This window comes from Aulonocara sp. 'chitande type north' Nkhata Bay, linkage group LG6 (assembly GCF_057382095.1).
Source record: "Aulonocara sp. 'chitande type north' Nkhata Bay isolate Kocher_YH1m ecotype deep benthic linkage group LG6, A_spYH_male_GT1.1, whole genome shotgun sequence".
Classification (NCBI taxonomy): domain Eukaryota; kingdom Metazoa; phylum Chordata; class Actinopteri; order Cichliformes; family Cichlidae; genus Aulonocara; species Aulonocara sp. 'chitande type north' Nkhata Bay.
In genome coordinates this window covers 20689052-20710067 of record NC_141349.1, presented here as the reverse complement: position 1 = coordinate 20710067, position 21016 = coordinate 20689052, and the positions used below count along the sequence as shown (strand labels likewise).

At 40.6% G+C, this 21016-nt stretch overlaps 1 long non-coding RNA gene across 1 annotated transcript; it reads left to right on the top strand.

Moving 5' to 3' along the window:
• The first annotated feature begins 861 nt into the window (after positions 1-861).
• Positions 862-20638, top strand: LOC147327680 (uncharacterized). Its single transcript, XR_015130032.1, has 4 exons — positions 862-1104; positions 4085-4238; positions 13329-13474; positions 20530-20638. It is a non-coding gene; the product is annotated as an uncharacterized LOC147327680 (long non-coding RNA).
• The last annotated feature ends 378 nt before the right edge of the window (positions 20639-21016 follow it).

The window sequence follows — 21016 nt, the reverse complement described above, 5'->3', positions numbered from 1 at the left end:
ATTGATGATGTCTGACAGGAATTAGTGTAATTATTATTTGAAGAAATTGTTTACTGTTCGTGGTCTACAGAAGTTGAATTGTTTTACTAAAATTGTTGCTCACACTGATATTGCATGACAAGCAGTTTGATGTCCTAATGCTGTTTGCTGCTTCCAGCTGTTTGTAGGAGGCTCTCCTCTTGTATCACGAAACATCTGTAGCTCTTCTTTTGGTAATATAAGGTAGTGGAATTGTTTCTGGAGCATATACACAGAAGCTATAACTTTTATTTATGAATTATTAATAATTGATAAATCAAAATTTCGGAAACTAAGTGCAACTTGTATTCATGTTATAGCATTTTTTTGTCTTTAAGGTAACAACTGAGCTGAACTAATATTGGTATTTGTTTACTTCATGCTTTCAGTTTAATCTACTTGGGTACCACATGTAGTTTTGGCTAATGTGTAACCATATGGAAGGGATAATACAACAACAACTACTACTAATAATAATAATAATGTAATTATATATCTAATCATAATTATAATTATAGGTAATGGCAACAGAATATAAAATTATTGTTTCCTCTTTGATTCAGTTTCCATGAAGGATTAAAGTTAAGTCTTCTTTAAGCTTTTCATCAACTTCTTTCTCAGGAAGATTTTGTTGATGTCATGTGACTTCCTATCGCCTTTGTTGTTTTTTTCTCAGAAACAAACACGAACATGCCACTGGTATCATGAACACTATTAAAGAAAAGTGACCAAAGCTATCCCACGATCTAAAGTTTCAGTTGCAAACCATATGTTGCCATGTTACCTTTGCACATCAAACTGGTTTATCAGCCATTAGGTTAGATTACCATGGCTTGCATCAGCGCTAGGTTGCTAGTTCTAGGTCTGTATCATAGATGACGTTTTATGGGGTGGAGCCTCAATATGTAGGTCTGGAGAGGTGCAGCTAGACAAAGTAACCTTCTCACCTTTTTGACAATGACGTAAATTTGATGAAGTTTGAGAGACCTTGATTTTCTCTCAAATTAGCGATGAACAGAAAGCAAACCAGTTTATGCAGGGTTCCTCTAACTGCTGTGAGAACAAGTGAAAGTGAATTGTCTGCAGGTAAATGTTGTTACTAGCTAGCAAAAGTGCTTTAGTTTTTCAAAAACTGTATTTTTATCCAAAACGTTTTCCTCTAAAGTTTAACATACTTTTGTTCTAAGCTAACATTATCTGCATGTGAAAATCAAAGTATCTGTGGGCTGTTAGTACGAAATAAGCAGGTAAGTTAGGTTATGTTTAGCTGTAATTGAAGGAAAACTCCACATCTGAGTGCGTTTTAGAAGCAGCTGGTGTGTTTAAAAATTCCACTTAAAATGGGGTCAAAACTTTTATCAATTAATTTCACTGTGAAGAATGGCATGCCTTATAATACCCACATTTATATGATTATTTATTAGACAAAAGAGGCAGAACCAATGAAATCTTAAATTGAATGACAATAAAATGATTGCATTTGTGTGTAGCCTATTGTGAGTGTAGGATCTGGCCCATAGATCCAGCTTAGATGTAGCTGATGGGCTTGACACATCTAAAATAAACAAATTTCATCACTTTTGTGAAAAAGAAAAATAGCAGTTGGTTGATAAACAGGTACCTATGACCTCTAATGCACATATAAAACTTAATTTACCCCTTAAATAATATATACACTCACCAGCCACTGCATTAAGTTAGACCTGTTGGTTGTTGGTAGAGATGGACCGATCCGATATTACGTATCGGTATCGGTCCGATACTGACCTAAATTACTGGATCGGATATCGGAGAAAAATAAAAAATGTAATCCGATCCATTAAATATCACGAAAGCACCTCACAAAACTTGCAACACGCCATAACTCACCTCAGAACGTTAGCATGTCGGAGCAGTATGCATCACGTGATAGAGCGGCTGTGGCATGCAGGACCTGTCGGTGGTCTGGATAGCATTTGGAGCTTCGCTAGCAACCTGGCATTTCATCTCCGACAAAGTTATCCCCGAGAGAAGTAAAGCAAGTGTGTAAGTCCATCTCTGAATGTTTGTAAAGCATTCCTGCATTAAGCTTAACGAGCGACTGCCTCTCGCTCTCCGGCTGCTACTTCAATCGTGAAACTGCTTAAATGATCAGCTGATCGGCTTTTCTGTCGCGAGTCCGTCTTTGTTTTTGGCCCACTTTGCACCAGAAAGAGGAAACCAGCGGCTGAACAACAGCAGCACGTTTAAGCTTGATAAGCTGTTGTTAGAATGTATTTAATATTACTTTCTACTCGAGGATCTTTTTCTACGTAGCTGACGCTGGTAACTGTGCAGGGGCGGATCTAGCAAAGTTTAGCCAGGGGGGCCGATAGGGCATTAACTGGGAAAAGGGGGCACAAAGACATACTTTTCTTTCTTATTCTCATTTAAAATGTCTAGCTTTTAATAAATAATTATCTGACACACAAAGTTTTAATTTGATGTAAAATGAATAGAAGTCAATTACTGTATATAGTGACTATTAAGTCTAATATATATACCCTAGTAAGCTATAGTACTTTTTCCTTTGGGAAGGTACCATCTGTGCAGTCTGCAATTTTGTTGAAGAAAGATGTTGAATCTATTTAATATTTCTTGAAAAATAATTGATTTCTGTGCATTTTTTTTCACACTGCATCAAATTAAGGTTGATTACGTTGATTAAGCATCATGAGGTGGAGCGTGAGGGGTGGTTCCCTATTTTTTATTTATTTATTTTTGTTGTTGCTGGGAGTTGGAACCCTATTAGTTAGGTTGCTTAATATTTACGCTAAGTACTCTTTAAAATACCAGAATAGGGAGGATGGTGTAGGTTTAAGTTTATTAGATTGATCAGTATTGCTGAACTATGAAATATTTTTTTTGTATACAGGTATAACAGAATAGCTTTAGTGTAGTTGTTGTTTTAAACTTGAGTATGAACTTGCAGACTTGCAAAATGCAGCAAGATATTTTAAAAAACAGTTTTGTTGATTAAAAAACACTATATCGGATTCATATCGGTATCGGCAGATATCCAAATTTATGATATCGGTATCGGTATCGGACATAAAAAAGTGGTATCGTGCCATCTCTAGTTGTTGGCACAGATATTTAACCAGACACTCACATGGCAGTAACTCAGCGCATGTAGCCATGATAACACAACCTGTTCAAACCAAGCAACAGCAGCAAAATATAAACATTTGTTCTGCATTTCATTTTCCTGTCTTCTTCCACTGTTGCCTGTTGACCTGACTGTGACTAATGCTGTTTAATGCTGTTATTGCCATAATATGATTATGAATCATGCTTCACTGAAGACTAAACAATTTAAATTTGAGTTAAACACTTCAGGACTTTTTTTTTTCTGCCACCACTCCTGCCGAGCCTCGCTCCAACCGCTCTCATTGCAAAAGAGAGTAAACAATCTAAATCCACGACTTAAAAATACTTGTTCATTACAATAATAAAAATAATCTGCCTGAAGCGGATTTAACACAGTGCAGTTGTTATAAAGTTAAAGTAGGCAGGCTCTCGTCACACTTTCGCTATTGGGTTAAACTTGCACGGCCCTTTATTTGTGTTGGTGTGACCCTAAAATCATCTTGTGCGTACAGTAAGCGCCTGGTTTGACCCAGACAGACATTTGCCCTTCACACACCGCTGAGCTCTTCTCTTACAGTTATTCTAATCAAGTAACTTTTACGGTCTGTTGTTTAAATTATCTAACTCATTTATTTTTAAATACTGCATCTGTTTTACTCGAGCAATTCATTTGAGACTTGTTCATGAAGAATAGCCTGTGTGTTTGTAGCGTTAGAAAATCCAGTTGTTTTACTGCGGCTGTTGCGCTGGGCAACAATTTAGCAAAACGAGTGAACTTCTCTCTTCAGCCGCCAATAAAACTGTCAACTTTGTGTTCTCTATTCCTTTGCTGAACCAAACATTGTTAGTTTGAAGGACTGTTTTGAGTTGGAGAATTTTCTCCCTTCTCTTCATTTCACTCTGGCTGCCTCCCTAACCCCTTATCCCTACCCTCCCGCCCATTCTTTGTCTCCTCCAGAGTCTCCAGGAGCTTGATATGGAGCTTATGGGGAAAAGGAGGAAGATCAATCCTGGTGTCAGCAGCTCAGCGCACATCTCTCCCAGTAACGGCAGGACAAGTGTCAGCTGGAGCAGAGGCAGCCGCCACGCAGAGACAGAGAAAGAGAGAGAGAGTGAGTGAATGAGGGGTGGTTGTGGTGGTGGTTTGGGGGGGGATATGCAGCGTGGCGGTGGTTGGAGAGGGGTGGGGTGGGGGTGAGGAAGAGAGCCCACTGCATGGCAGCCAAGCGAGTGAGCAAGCGAGCGGCCCAGCCCAAGGGAGTGCACCTCCAGTAGACAAAAGATCAATTCTCTCCTTTTCACTCTCAGCTCCTGATAACAAGCAAAAGTTCAGCAAGCCCAGGAGCTGTCTTGCCTTTGAAATGTGCATTCTGGTGTGCTGCACGCGTGCAGCTGCAAAGTAACACTCTCATACAAGTGGCACAGACACACAAACAATCTCACTCTTAATTCAAATTTTTGGGGGTTTTTTTTGTTGTTGTTTTTTTTAGATATGAGAGGCAATTTGAAGAAAAAAAGTCTGATGGATTTTTATTAGGTTTAATGAGCACGGCTGGTGTTGGTTTCTTTGAAGCTCTCGCATTGCAGTCATTGTTCCCTTGATGCAGATATGTGTATCTCCAATTTTTTTGGCAGCGCGGTGGTTACTAAATGTCCTTCAGTTTGCAACTGGTTCAAGATAATAAAACAGACAGAAAGAGAAAACAGGACCAGACAGGAAGCTGTTGCATTTGGTCAGAATCAAAACACAATTTGTGACATCGAGCCGTGCCAAGGCTGTGTGGTTTGGATCGTGATTGCGGGTAACATTGTTATTGGCAAAGGGCTACGGTCAGCCAAACAGAAACATCCTTGTTGAAGAGCTTCGTTTTGTTTTTTCCTGCAGACACAAGTGTTATTGATAACATTCTCATTTGGGGGAGTTTATGGAATATATTGTTTCCTTCCTGTTTGCACTGGTGCTCAAGTTACAGCACTTGTTTTTGTTAAAATTGTAAAGCGTTCTCCCCCCGAAAACCACATGTTTGTGGGTGAGCCCTAATGTGTTCCTCATTACAACGAACAACTTTTTTTCCCAAGGCTTTTAACTCAATGAAATAAATATGCAGTGAGATGAACTGCCAGATTCCTCGTCTTTAAATATTGTATTTCACACTCTGAGCATCCAAACTCTATTTTCACACCTTCCAGCTCCCATAAAACTCACATTAATCTGGGTCAAAAAACAAAACAAAACAAATAGACAACAACTTGAACACGTTGCCAAGATTCTGGTGCCTTAAAGTCAACAACCGAATGTAATGCAAAAGTGGCCAGTGTTATTCCACTTTCCTGTTTAATGTTACTTGATGAATCCTTGTTGTCTATTTTGATTGCTTCTCTGTCCATGAAGGTCTGGAAGTCTCTACTGGATTCCAGCGAGGCTGATGGTGTGTGACAGTTTTGTAGCTGGTTCTGTTTAAGGCAACCACAAACACAGAGCAATTCTGTGGAGGTTAGAACCTTGCCTCTTCTCATCAGCCTGAAACTCACAGACTGGGTCACTCTGTCAGTATTCAGTAGAGGAACTGACCTCTTGTGCCACAGTGGACTTCGTTAGTAAAGTTGATAGTTTGGAAATGGTGTCTTTTCTTCCCTCCTCCCCCTTTACATACTCCATTCGTTTGAAGTCCACATGTCATAACAGTGTCTGTGTTGTGTACCCAATCATTAGGTTCCTCTCAGGAACCCCAGTCCATGGCCTCTAACAGATGGCCGGTACCTCTTTTTGCATGCAGATTTATTCGCCGGGAGTGTTTACAGTTATTGTCATTACATGGACGTGGCTAACATAGGCGGTAATTGAGGCGAAAGCTGTCATCTAGTCAGTGTTGTTTTTGTCATGTTCTGGCTTAAAGGAATGACTTGCAGAGAGGGACAGGCAGTATCACAGAATTGACCTTTTACATGATTTTCAATTACTGGTGAGGGGAGAGAAACAGAGAGGTCCCTGTAGTACCGCTGTCTCTGCTGTCTTCTCTCCAGAACATCTGTCCATTGAACGTGGCAGCGGCTCTTTTTTCTCCCCATGAGGTCGCCTGACCTGCCTAGGATGGGCAGGTGTGTGCTGGGCCAGGCGCCTCTGTCATTAAGCGGCCCAGCTGTGCTGTCACGTCTGGCATAGAGGCGGGTGTCATCCATGACCCTGTCTCTGCCCCCTCAGAGGGGCACACAGACCTTGACAGTGCAGCTGAGGGTAAAGCCACGCATGGAATATCTATGAAGGGCGGCCACGTCGTCCCCTCCACGCACCCTGGTGGGCGCCACCTCCGTACACTTGCCTGCCCTCCTGCCAAAGTGCATGATGGGCCCTCATCAACTGCGTCAGTCAATAAAAAGAGAGAACATCACACCTTCCCTCCTACTGTGTCCTGTGTGCCTTTTCAAACGAGGGTCACTCCTGTCCCTCCTGATTATCACTGGCTTCAAAGTGAATGCCAGCTTGTGGTGTTTGCCTCTGATAAAAGTCAAATATAGGACTGTGTGCATTGAATATCTGGTTTATAGGTTAAAAATGTTGCAGAGTATCTAGAAAATTTGGCCAACATGGCAATAAAGTGACAAATGCACTGCTTCTTAAGATTAACTTAAACAACGATGAGGACTTGTAGCCATGGAAGCAAGCCCCTAATTTTACAAACCAAGGCTTCTTGACAGATTTCAGTCAAGCAACAGTGCAGGCAGCGTCGTCTCCTCAGCAGAAAAAAAGACAAACTGAAAATCTGTTTGTTACCCAAAAATCAGTGTTGAGTGGTTCGTAAACTGCAGCTCTGCTGCAAATGTTTTTCTCAAAGGCGAAAGTTAATAATAATAGATTGCATTTATATAGCACTTTTCAAGACCCTCAAAGCGCTTTACAATTCCACTATTCATTCACTCTCACATTCATACACTGGTGGAGGCAGCTACAGTTGTAGCCACAGCTGTCCTGGAGCAGACTGACAGAAGTGAGGCTGCCATATCGCGCCATCTGGCCACCACCAGTAGGCAGTAGGTGAAGTGTCTTGCCCAAGGACACAACGACCAAGACTGTCGAACCGGCAACCTTCCGATTACAAGACGAACTGCCAACTCTTGAGCCATGATCACCCCAAAAGTTGCCTGTGTTGCATGCACAACAGCTGCGGTGTGGTAGAAAAGATTATTACATTCTAGCTCCCTGTAGGTAAACACTTATTGTACACCTCATTTTTGGGGGGACGAACATGTTACACACACCGATATGTCTCAAATTTCATGGGAGAAACGAGCATCCTGTGAACAGTTTAAATCTGCTGATGACTGAGCTGCTCTGCTGACCAGCCCTCCTGCCTTTATTTTGAACATAGATATCTATTTTTACCTCTTGCCTGTGTATTTATTTAGTCCAGCTGGTTTCTTGAAAATCAGCTGGAGTAAAAGAGAGCAGAGACTCCAAGTGCTGATCGTCAGCAAAAAAAGGACCTGAGATCTTTCTGGTTAGAGCAGAAAATGAGAGAAGAATCGGGAAAGTATGCTTGGAAGGAGAAGAGATGATTTAGTTGTTTGTGTTTTTTGTTTTTTTGTTTGTTTGTTTTACCAAAGAATCAGTTCCATGCAAAAGAAGGAGAGTGTTTTTTTTTCATGCAAAGCCCTGTGTAACAGAAGTACCAATAAACCAGCAATAAATACGATAAATAAAAGCATGTTTGTTTGGTGGCTGAAGACCAATATATTATTAAAGAAACACAAATGCAGTTGCACCACTTTATCACAACTGTTTGACCATTAATTTTGTGTTGGCATTATGCGCGCAAAACTTGTGTACAATACGCTGCCATTTGCCTGATCTTTGAGACACACATGAGATTACTGGATACATTTTACTGGTCCTTTATCGTGTCCTTATCAAACTAAACAAATATGCCCCAAAGCATTTGAAATTATTTAGATTGCTGTCCCCTAATGTCGTGGCTCAAGAGTTGGGAGTTCGCCTTGTAATCGGAAGGTTGCCGGTTCGAGCCCCGGCGTGGACAGTCTCGGTCGTTGTGTCCTTGGTGTAGCCAGTGCTAAACTTGACAACTAGCACTGGCAGTTGTCAAGTCCTGCTTGTCTGATGTTTTGTAACTCAAGGAAAAAACTGCTTTGTATATCCCAAAGATTTCATTAATTTTGCTGCTGTTAGTCAAGGAAGTTGCCAGAAGTTTAGGTGTTTCTTTGTGGCTAATCTTAAGTAACAGAGGTTGATTGAGTTTTACTTTTGTTGTGCTGAATATCTTCAAATTAAGAAGAAAAAAGAAACCTCTGTAATTTAGTTTTTTTTCTTGTTGCCCCAATGTGCGACAGCCCCGCCAGATATGCAGAGCATTTTTAAGTCCCATTTAGTGCCCTGCAGTATAGCTGGCTTGAATGTTTTAAAGTTTACACCCAGACTTACAACGACTGTGAGACTAACGAGGGAAATCAACTGCAAAGTCGAATCAGTTTCACTTTAAGCTGAACATTTTTAGCCATTAAAGGGAAATTTCCTTTTATTCCACGACAGGACACTTTTTAATTAAGCACTGCAATCACGTACACCTACATCATTTTTATATAAATAAACAGAGAAGCACTAGATTTCTCCTGCTGTCAGCCCCACAGGGCCACGTAATTAAATTCACACATGCGTTTCAAAAACCCAAGAAGTAAACATTGGTGCATCGCAACCAGAGTACACACTGAATCTTTTTGGCCGGCGAGAAATCAAGACTGTGGTGTTTGTTTGGTCATTTTTGAGTTATTGAATTCTTCAGTGTCAGTGGTGTTATTCCCAGCCTCACCTACAGTGTACACAGACACGTCTGGTGTTATTGGCAGTGAGCCTTCATCCACCGACACCTCCAGCGTCCCTGGTGGCCTTTGTCACAGAAGAAAGAGAATGATCAATATCCCAGTTAAACTCGACTTTCAAAGCTGATCGTAGGGCCTCGTTCTGGGGCCTTCTTTAATGAATTTTTCTTTCATTCCACACAAGTTTTTAAACATCAAACAATAAATCGGCCGGGGCACAGTAAAATATTTAGATCTATTGACTGTGTTTGAAAAATGTAGAGGGCAAAAACTCTAGTGGTTTGATGCTGATACATTCTGAACACTTTAATCCACCCGAGTGTTTCCTTTTATCTGCCTGGGTTTCTCCAAAAGAGGGAAAAGGGCCTCAAGAATGTTCTCAAAGATCCAGCAGCTCTTTCTTAAAAGCTCCTTATCTTTAGCTGCTCTTCTTTAACGCGTTCGTGTCCTTAGTACCACGGCACACTTTAAAAGACACACACAAAAAAAGAACATCTAAATGGCACATAAGGTGATTGGTGCGAGCGGTGATTCACCTTAAATAACGGGCTCTGTTTCAGAGGTTGCAACTAAAATTCAATTAGGTGAATTTAAAAGTTTTTCTTAACCGTAAGTCTTCTCTCTCTCTCTCCTTTTTTTTTTAAAATCGACTCTAACATGTGGAAATCTGTTACGCAGCAATGGCGACGTGGCAAAGGTTGGGAGCATCTGTTTTATAGCGCTGGCACTTTATTGGAGCGGTGTTGCGTCTCGTCATCCCCGCTTCAAATCAACTCCTAAAACAAAGAGGTGATAAAAATGCATGTGTTAAGAAGGCTGATTTGCTTTGACTGGAAATGGATTTTGACAAAATATCTTCACGCTGCCATGGAATCTGCCCTCCCCGCTGCTGGAAGAAAAAGAAAAAACGAGAGCGAGCGAGAGAATCAGGGAGGTTGCTGGATCGGAGTTATCTAAAACACTCTATCCTTCAATATTGACGGGTTGCTTTCAGATGGTACAAGCCAGAGATCAAAAAGAGTGTCTGAAAATACATTATGCCAGAGAAACATTTCAAGAGACTCAGCAAGTTTGAGCAGCAGCTACATTTCAGTCAGTGTGTTGTGTATACTTAGTGCACAGTGGGGGTTTTTTTCTCGAAAATATCTGTCGTTTGAGTGAATTTTATTTCTATTCAAAGTCGCATGAAGGTGAAACATCTATGCCTTAGTGAGTCTGACCCCTTGTGGAGCTGCTCCTCCTTGTAATAAATTGTGTTTGTTTGCATGTCTATGTGTGTGTGCTCACGTGTGTGTTTGGCTGGCGTGGCAGCCTGGCCTTGACGTTAAACATCTGTCGGGTGATTCATTTGGCCGCGGATGTGGAGTGACACCGAGGCACATCTGCCGAGGTGTGGGCGATCCCCGCAACCTACCCCTCGCTTAGGCCCCGGCTTCACTGCCCAAATCGCTTTTCTGGTGTTTGCGTCATTTTTCCCTCCTCTCCAAGCAGTTAGTTCACAAAAGTGACATCCTGCTTTTCTGCCCAGTTGTGCATGCCGAAGTGCAGCAGATGCGTAGCCTTGAGGAGATTAAGAAATGGCAAACACAATGAAACTCAAGAATCTGGGAAAAAAGCCATCCCAGATAAAAAAAACAACAAAAAAAACATAATTTTGTCCTTTTTAGCAAAGCAGAACTAACACTTAGTTGTATTCAATAGGACTCTATTGATATAGAACCAGTTTACAGCAACAGTCACATTAAGGCGCTTTACATTGCAAGGTAAAGACTGTGCGATAATAGGAAGACCACTCTAAAACTGTGATGGATGTGACGAATGCACGTTTTAAAGCACACATCGCGGTAAATGTTTCATTTTTGCATTCTGAATAAATCAGAATAGAGTGAACAGGTTTGGTTCATGATTAACTGACAGGCCTGCCAGCAGAAAATAATTCAGCAAACAAACAAAAAACGAAATGTCCAAGCTTCCTTAAACTGTTGTTTGTTTGTTTTTCGTTGGTTGTTTTCTGTTTTTCCACCTGCACTTGTTACAGATGCTTTTCACTATTTTGCAAACATTTTGTTTAGTTGCACCCCTACACTGGACTGGCATAAAATCTATATTCAGTATTCAGGGATGTATTCAGTATTCATTCTTAGTCTGCTTAAAGAAAAGCCACGTTAGACTCTGGGCCCGCGTTAAATTTATTCCACTGAATGGAAAGATTGAGAAATCATTTGAGTCTAAGTGACAGATGCTTCTCTTCACTGCAGTGCGGGGCGTTGTAATCACTTGAATGAATACAGCTTGACTAATTAAGGTTATGCAGTTGGCTGGCTCTCTCCAAACAAAGACAAAGTAATGCAGATTGTGTTGTAGAACAGCTCCCATAGTATTGTGCAGATGAGAGCTGGGTTCAGAGTAACTTGTCAGTTGGAAAAGTACTAGAGAGATCAATCAGTCTAGCACTTAATTTTCAACATCAACATTCATGTTTCCAGTTAGCCTAGTATATAATTTTAGTGTAGGTTAATAAGCTCATGAATTGATTTACCATGCTGTCCAGCTGCTCCACTCCCAGCTGTCCACCTCCCCCCCTGCCCCGCCACTGTTACCATGATGAAAAGAAGAAGAAGAAAAAAACCCCGAGGAATATGATCTAAAATACTGGACAGAAATTGCTGATGACTAACAAACAGCCAGTACAGATGATGATGACTGAAATGCACTGGATAGCTGTTCATGAGCTCGCTGTGCATGTTTGGCACAGATAGAGTCCAAGGACTCACAAGGCCTTTGATCCTGTCTCTGGGGCGTCCCAGATGTTCCAGCACAGGGCAATGTCAAGTCTGGTTTATTTGCAGAGGTAATGCCCAGCCTTTATGTGAGCAACTCATCCATCAAACAAAGAAGAACATTTCAGAAACTCTTTTTTTTCCCCCCCTCTGTCCTCGCTGCTTTTCTTTGCACAACTGAGCAATTGTTTGTTGGTAAAGAGAGTCTCAAGGCTACCCTAATCACATCTCACATGCTCACGACACAATGTTTGGTCAGGACACCTATTAGATGTTTCATAACTTAGTTAATTCACATATCTTATATTATCAACATTTGGAAATAAAGTGAAAATGAACGTTTATTATCAGAGGTATCGTTGAAGTGGAAGTTGTCCTTCCTGTAACGATGGAATAATTTCAGTCATGTTGTAGCTCATTTGAGTGCAGTCATACTGACTGAACGTCTTGGAAAAGTAGTAACCAGTAGGTGGCAGTATGATACCTGAATCTACAACTTTGCAACTCAAGATCTCCTCCAACATCTCTCAAGACTAAGCACCAGGACTATATCAGTTGACAGCTTGAAATATACAATGATATCTGCTACAGATATTATACACAAAGTGATGTATTTAATTATTATTATTATATACTGTTGCCGTCCAAACAGTGTTGCGCAAAGTCGGATTTGAAAATGTAATCACGGCATAGAATAAAAGCACATGCTTCTAGTTTTATCCACAATGTTATTATATTTCACTGACCAGTGCTTTCAGATGTAGTCATAAATATGAAAATGAAAGAGAAAAGCGTATTCAATAAAGTACAGTGGTCTTAAAAAAAGAGCCTGAAGTTTAGGATCCACGGCATACCATGTGCTCCGATGTGTTTCCATTGTAAAGGACGAAATCTTTGCACATTGTTTTCGTTTTTGGCTCAGTCGCATTTACACTTATTGCTTGGACCCTTATTTTGTTCATTTTTCTTTCTGATATTTGACGGTATCACTCTTCCAATTGGCAGGGTGATAAAATTCAGCTTTTGTAAATGTGTTTGTGACACCGTTTCCCATCCAAGTACAACTCCAATCCCCACTGAAAGCAATTAAAAGGTAGCTGAAATCCACAGGACCTAATGGCTTAATTTCTGGGCTTGTTGCTTTGGCACTCCTAAAACAATGAAATATTTTTGTTTGTTTATTAACTGACCTCAAGGTGTATTTTCATTTATTTATTTTTTGAAATTGTATTGACTTTTAGCAATTCGTAAAATGCATCAACTTTGTGACTGGACTGGAAACCACAGGATCCCCGATGGCTCTGAATATTTTTGTGGCTTATTAAGTGAGTTCTCAAAATAAATTTTGTTCAGTTTTTGTTTTGTTTTTGAAATGTAGGGTTGTTGCACAGTCTTCTTCATTCACTGCCCCTACATTAGAATTAGATATTTATTTTCTGAGGAGGAGAAAAAAAAATCAATTAGTGCTAAATTTATTCATGGATTTCTGCGATCAATGCGAGTCCACTCAGAGAGGCTCAGTGGGACCCAGTTCATCCCAGTTAATGTGTTTGAAGGGGAATTACCATTGATGTTGTTTTCCCTTCCTCTCAGGTCAAAGAGCATCTCGGAGCTGTCACTGCCTGCCCGCCACATAGGAGGAAAGTTCCTCCGTGCACTCGCTGTTACCCACAAGGCACCTGGACAGCAGAAAGCATGTTGTGGTGGGGCAGCAGCTGACGTGAGGCAAAGACAATCAGGTTGGTTGGCTGTGCTGAATCTAATATGCCCACCTTTAGGGAATCTCTCACTTGAGCTAATTGTGAATCCAATCAAGGCTGGGAATACTGCCTATTGATTTACCCCACTAAATACACACAATAAACAAATACACTGGGAATACATTACATGTAAATCCACTCACAAATGGTTTTCACGTCCACAGAATATTCATATAAACTACAGTAGCTCCTGCCATTATGCTGGCGTGGTAGGTGAAAAACAGCTGGTCCTCACACTCTCTTAATTGGCTGCAACCACTGTGATTTTAATTCACATGACCTTTCATGACTTTTTGATTGTTTTCATAATTCTTGCATACTTCACACCGCTGCTCCGAAAGACATGCGGTACGATCCTCTCAAATGTTCCTTCAAGGATATTCTTTTCGCTCGTCGTATTGATTTCAAACAGTTCCTGCACACAGGCTATATTTCAGGTCAATTAGACATATTTGGGCATTTGCAAATCATTTTTTTCTCTCAGATCCTGGGGCTCTAAAACTGCACTTTTGGCCCTAACAGCACTGCTCAGATTCTCTGTGGAGCTTGACATTTTGATCCGCAACAGAGACTAAATGATAACCGTTTCCTTGTAAATGCTGTTGCCTGCGGGGGAGGGTTTAAATAGACCAAGAAGGACTTTTCACTCACTCACTTGTTTATATTCACAACTCATCTGAATATGGACAGTTAAAGCATTTAGAATATAGCTCACATTTCGTGCAGCAGTGCGAGGCTGCAAAGTTAGCAGTGCTAAGGGGGGAGCCATAATTACTGGGAATTATTGTTGGTAATTTTCTAAATTCCTTTGCTTTTACTCTTACAAATAATGCAATTATGACTGTTTCCCGGAGAGACAGCAAATAGGGTTCTGCGTTTCTCCTTGTTTTTTCTTTTTTTAACCACACAATATAATTCTATCTTTCTTTCTGTCGCACTCTTTGTTTTGTTTTTCTTTAAAGAGAATATCTTTAAACTGTTTTTTTCCTTGTTGTATGAAAGAACAAGCTGCCTTTGTTTGAAGTATTTGGTCTTGGCATCTACGATCACTCTCATTAGAGGTCTTCTCTCGCTGAGAGAGAAAACACTCCAATTCATTTATTTTTATTTCAAACATATCATTGACTGCTGTTTGAGCTCACATTCACATCTAAGAGAAAGTATTTATTTGAACCTAATGCTCCTTTCTTCAGCCATTTTTAAATATAAATGGAGCAGGGATCGATTAGTCACTCGCTGATTTTTGTATGTTTTCCCCCCTATCTGTGAAAAAACATGAAACGAGTAAATAATTCCCTTTTGCCAATAAGTGAGGAGATTGGATGGAATATTTATTTTGCCTTGAAGAAAGTCTTCGCTGAAGTTTGACCCTTGTGTATTGTCTTGACAACCTCAAGTCTCCGGCGCTCCGCGGCTAGTGGATGACAACCGCCTCCTACTGCCGTGCACACTGTGAACCCGGCAGCGCCCACACAGGAGGAGATTGACATAAACACTTTTTAATTGAGCTGCAAATGTTGTCATGAGATGGAGTCATTATTTTAGCATCCCTGAGGGGAAATCCTCCGCATGCAAAAACAAAAAGAAATGTATAATTAATACAGGCAGTCACATTATGCCCAATGTGAGGCTGCACAGATAGGATAATATTACACTTTTACAGTGGCGCGATAGTATTCAGTGCTCGGCGGCTGGCTCTAGGGAAAGATTGCTCCATGTCACATCCTTATCAAAAGAGCGTTTTGTTCCTTCCTGCACACACACACACACACACACACACACACACACACACACACACACACACACACACACACACAGGCCTTCTTATCCCACAAGAAGGCCTGTGTGATCTGTTATATGTGTGCAGATCTTTCTTCGGCACCCTCACTTCCCAGCCCGACCCCCCTCCAATCCTACGTTGAAGATCAATTGTGTTTGTACTGTATGTGAATGTGTATCAAAGAGTCCCCACAGTCAATAGCTCCACTTATAAGGTAATGTACTGACACAGGAGATTCCACGGGGACTGTACCGAGCTCTCTATGTACAGAGGCTGTGCAGCAGAGGGAAGGGTTGGAAGGAGGGGGAACACAGCAGTCATATAGTGTGGGAGGAGGAAGCTGGATTGATAACACATACTACTTACACAATACTGTTTTTCAAGTGGGAAGCAAATATATATACCAGCGTGCACGGAAATGCAAACACATATTCGCACACAAGGTTGTCGGTAGCCGGCTTCAGCATGAAGGGCTCCCGACCTGAGAGTTAGCCAAGCTGATTAATCTCCCATCGAACACCTATTCTGCTTCACGGAGCCACAGGGGGATATGCTGTCAATGAATACTTTCATAGCAGCCAAAACACTCGCTCGGTTGTTTTATTAATCCTTCAGACTTATGAAGGTAGTTGTCTAACTAGAAAGGGAATTATTCCCATGCATTTCAATATCATATTGACCTTATAACTAGCCGAGTTTAAGTCATAAATCTATAGATGCTGTTGTCTGAGAAGTGGGCATCCTGGCACTTACCAGCTCCTCTTTTCTGCGCTTGCTCTTCTGCAGCGTGAGGTGGGAGGCAGGTCAGCTGGAAGTCTGGGGTTTTGCTGGATTTAACCCAGCCAAAGGAGAGTAGTGGGAGGATGCAAGTAATGGTACGTGTCTGTTTGAGCGTATGGGCATTTGATAGCATTGGCTGAGGTTCGTTCTGATGTGCAATTGTGCTTTTCTATCTACGTGTATGAGTGTGCAGATATATAGGCAGCGGCAGAAGTTGACCTCTGTGTCAGTGTTGTATTATGTCCGGTTCATTTGCTCGCCCAGACTTCATTGGCTCTCAGTTTTACTGCCTGACTGTGTCAGCCGGCCAGTGTTAAGTCTGATGAAGTGTTTTTGCTTCTGAAGCCATCCTGAGCAGAAAAGCAGGGAGAGCTATATAACAGGCTCAGTGACAGGTTCTCAAAACAGGCGGGCCATGAATATGCAAGCTCCTCCACAAACAGCCAGGAAAAAAAACTGCTTGATGTGGCTGAATCTGAAAATAAGCAATTTTGCCATATTCAAGCAGCAGCATTGACACTTTCAGCATATTTCTGGCAGAGTCTCTCTGTCTCTTCAATTTTATTTCTGTAGCACAAGTTAAAGCAGAGAGTTTCTTGCCTGTTTCATCACTAAATATTAAATAATGTTTCACGTTACTGTCACAACATAATGAAGAGAGGGGAGGCATGTGCTCAGGGATAAAAAGAAATCATAATTGGATATTTTTGAGAAGTTATGATATTTGTGCATTTTTTAATTATGTGATTTTGCACAACTAACATGTCTTGATTGATTGGGATAAGGACCTCCTCTTAGCTCTGAATCCACTTCCACCCTCCCCCTGTTTAATGCAAATTAAGCGAACGCGTGCCTTTGATATTGAAATGATCTTACTGCTTTCTTACAAACATTTCAGCAGATGAAATAGAGCCGAGTTTTTTGTTTTCTTACTGTAAGCTGCGTTTACTTTACCACAGCCAGCTTTATTGTAACCCACCTTTAATGTTTTATTAAAGCAACCTGTATTATGGTTAAATAAATTGTAGGTTTAAAGCAACTCAAAACAGTCCAGTTTTATATTTTGGGAAATTTAATATGCATTTAAAGGAACTCAGCAGCCAAGTAAAAAAGACAAATTCATTTCTCTCACACTGATCTACAGCTGTTCACTGGATAATAAGATTTAACAAAGCTGGAACCATCAAATGATTGTCATTTTTGCTAAAGGCCTTCTAATTACTGTTTACCAGAAAAATGCCATTAAAGGTTTTGTTTTTAGCCTTGCTGAAAAAAAAGAAGGAAAAAAGAAAAGAAAAACAAGCAAAAAAAAAAAAAGGCAATTTGCTGTTAATCAGCTGAGCAATTAACAGATTTTTTTTCTTTTTTAGTAATAAACAAAATGCTCTCAGATGTAAAATGTCTCTCTGAATAAAATCCATCCATTTTCCTAACTGCGTATCCAAATCAGCCTTGTCGGGGTGCAGCTTGTTCCAGCTGAAACTGTACGAGAGGCAGGAAACACCCTGGACATTTTTCCAGTCTATCAGAGTGAATTAAATACTTGGCACAATTTTTAAAGCAAAACGCAAAACCAAACGAAACATTTTATCGTGAGTATATTTCAGGTTTTACTCTACTTGCGAGTTTTTTAACACCTGGTGCTCTTCACACATTTAGGTTCCAAGGTTCAATTATCACCCTGCGAATGCATCGCTGGTGTAGATGTGAGCTCTGTCTCACGAATTTATTGAAGTAAGCTTACACTGGAACTTTGCAAGAAGACAAATACAGTGATTACACTGAACATGTAATAGCAGCGTTTGTGTAGCCCTGTGTTTTTTCTGGTTAGAGTCCCACTATAACAGACCCAACATGGCTCTCTAAAAAAACAACACATAAACTCACTAATTCTGTCCCATTCTCTAAGTAGTAGAGTTACCAGAAGTGTTTCTTCTGTTGTTTGTTGTCCTCTTACCATGTTATTTTACTAAATACATTTTATTCCATTTCCTTTCCAAATAAGTTGAGACATTGTGTAAAATGTTAATAAAAAGAGAATGCAATAACCTGAACTCTTTGTTTAATGGAACATTTAAAAAAATGAAATATTTCATGAAAACTGAAATATTTTATTTTATTTTATGAATATACATGATTACACATGATTACCTTGGACATTGCAAGGTGACCCCGTGAACCAGCACATTTCTGTAGTATGTTAGTCTGTAAAATAATGTTCTCTTTTTCTCTCTTCTTTCACCTCACTCCCAGAACCACTCATGACAAATGACTGCCCCTTAACCTGGTTCAGGGGACTTCCTGTTAAAAGGGAGTTCTTGATTCCCACTGTTGCCTAGTGGTTGGTAATTGATGGTTTTGCTCTAAAAAGAGTTTTTCCCTTGTAATATAAAGGGGCTTCAGGCCTTATGAACTGGCATTGTATAAATAAAACTGAATTGTTGTATTTATTAGCACAGTTGACCATTTTCACATTATGTGTCCGCAGTGTTATACACAGTATCAAATACATGCAGTAATTTTACAGATGACAGATTACAGATTGTCTGTTAAATTGTGATGTTGTCTGTTCAATGTGTTAATTAGTTGAGTTGGTTAATTTTTTTTCTCCAGGAAATTGATATAATGTGATTTAATCTTTCTAAAATTAGGGAAAGGTCAAACAGGGTTAATTATGTTATCTGAAGGAAGAGGACTTTTCAAAGGCAACCTAAAGGCAAATAACTGACAAATAAAAAAAAGGAATGAGTCTGAAGTAGACCGCGCTTTCTACCCATATGGAAAAGAAATAGTAAAAACATATATGATTTACTCATGAAAGTGGCCACTTTCTCATTACTTTCATATATTTTTTTAGTAAGTATCCAAAACATACAAGTTTCATTATATAATTTTTCAAGGGATCTTATATGTGTTTTCACTCTTGTATGCTTTTCATACAAGTTTCATACAAGACAGACAAAAACGTTATAAGATTTATATATATCTTTTCCATATGGGTAAACTGTCCCGACTATGCTATAGACCTGCCAACTACGGAGAGCATTTTATGTGTCATGTAATCAAAAATATAATCAATTAGGCTCCCAACTATTTAACAACTTTATGCCATCGTTTACAGAGTGTTATTAAAAGGAGAGGTGATGCAACGCAGCAGTAAACACGCCTCGGTCCCAACTTCTTACAAGCATATCTCTGGCGTCAAATTAAAAATGAGAATGTATTTAAAAATGAATCTCTTTCACCAAGCCGGCAGAACAGAACTGTTTTCAGTCACTTAAATGTAGGATTTAAACGATTTTCATGCCATAGCACTGAAACTGGATATACAGGGATGGTTTCATGTCTCTTGCCGGTACATTGTACAGGAGACGGCATCTTCAGCGGTAATCTCAGGAAATGAGGTGTTGTGTGGAAGATTACTGTGAAAAGGTTTCAGTACAAGGTTCAGACTGGCCCTCAGTTAACGTTCTTCTGGTCTGGCCACCGTCCTGTTCTAGGGGAAAGGGTGGTGATGCTATTAAACGTACTCCTTTCCTGTTTAGAGGAAGGGGCTGTGCATTCCAGGACACACACACTCGCACTCGCACATGGGCACTTATGAAAACATTCTTGCAAATGAACACAAAAACGTTAATGCGCACCACCTAAACAAACTTTATACTTAGAATACATCATGCAGCACATGTACATGATCATGCACTCACACATCTAAATGCATGCGCACGTCTTCCTACTTCAACACAGCAGCTCACTCAATGATTCTGTCTTCCTCTCCTACTTTGTCTCTCACTCTCTCTCTTTCTCTCTAACTCCTTTTACTGGAAGGCCACTCTGATAGGCCCCCTCATAAGATGAGACACACCATCCCAGTTGATTCCAGGGGGAGTCCTTCAGAGGCAGCACTTCCAGTGGCTTCAGTGCATTAAAGCTTTTACCTTTTGCTTCTAAAGGCACCGGGACAAAAACAGGCCGGGCTCTTTCTCCACACCAGGGAGAGAGAGAATGCATTGTCTTGTGAGGACACTGATTACTTAGAAATCGGTCATCAATTATTCAAACGACAACATACTGTATTGCCTCCACCTTTTGTGACAAGACGGCCTTTCAAGGCTGGGAAGTGGAGAGACACACCCTGACTGGTCCACAAGAATCAATACTGGCCTAGTGAGTTTGCTTCCTGGCTTTCATTTTGGTCTGCCTTGCTTTTCATACCAATGTGAATTTGGGGCCCTGGCATTAAACATTTGGGAAACCTTGAAGTGCCAGCTGCAGAGCAGGCCACAAGAGTAATGCAGGCCACCATGGAGGCCAGAGGGGTTTGGAAACTCTTTCTGAGCGTGTCCCTCATCCACTCTGCTGACTTTTTGTCAAATTCTCCCTTTGGTCTTTCCAGTGTCTGTTGTCTTAGCTGTACTGATTAGCTGTAAGTAAATGTAAGTGAGCCTGATGAATGTCCACCGTTCATCCACAGCACCTGGTTCTCAGGAGAGCGGAGTCTGAAGCTGCCCCGGTGATGGAGACAGATGAAAAAAAGGGGACTTTCTCCAAAGATGGGACCACCCAGGATTTGCATACTTGAGGTTTTTACTTTGCTTTTCTTTCTTGCCTCTACTCGACGCTGTTGCCACGTTTTCCCTGGACCAGGCTTCTGGCACACCTCGCACTCCCGCTCCTTAGTCACTGTCACTGAAACACAAAGAACCCAACAGAGAGCTGTGTCCTGTTCCAGACTGTCTGACCTCCAGTCCCTGGAAGCCTTCACCACCTTGCAATATTTGCAAATAGAATATCCCCTTACTCTGCTGTGCAGCCAGAGCCCTTATTTTGAACAACCACAGACCACTAAAAAGGCCAACCATCCCAGGCCAAAAAGCCAATTTCAAACAAATGAAGTGCAATTCACACCTGATCGACTAAAATCTTTCACTTTTTTCTTTATTTTTATTTTCATGTGTTTA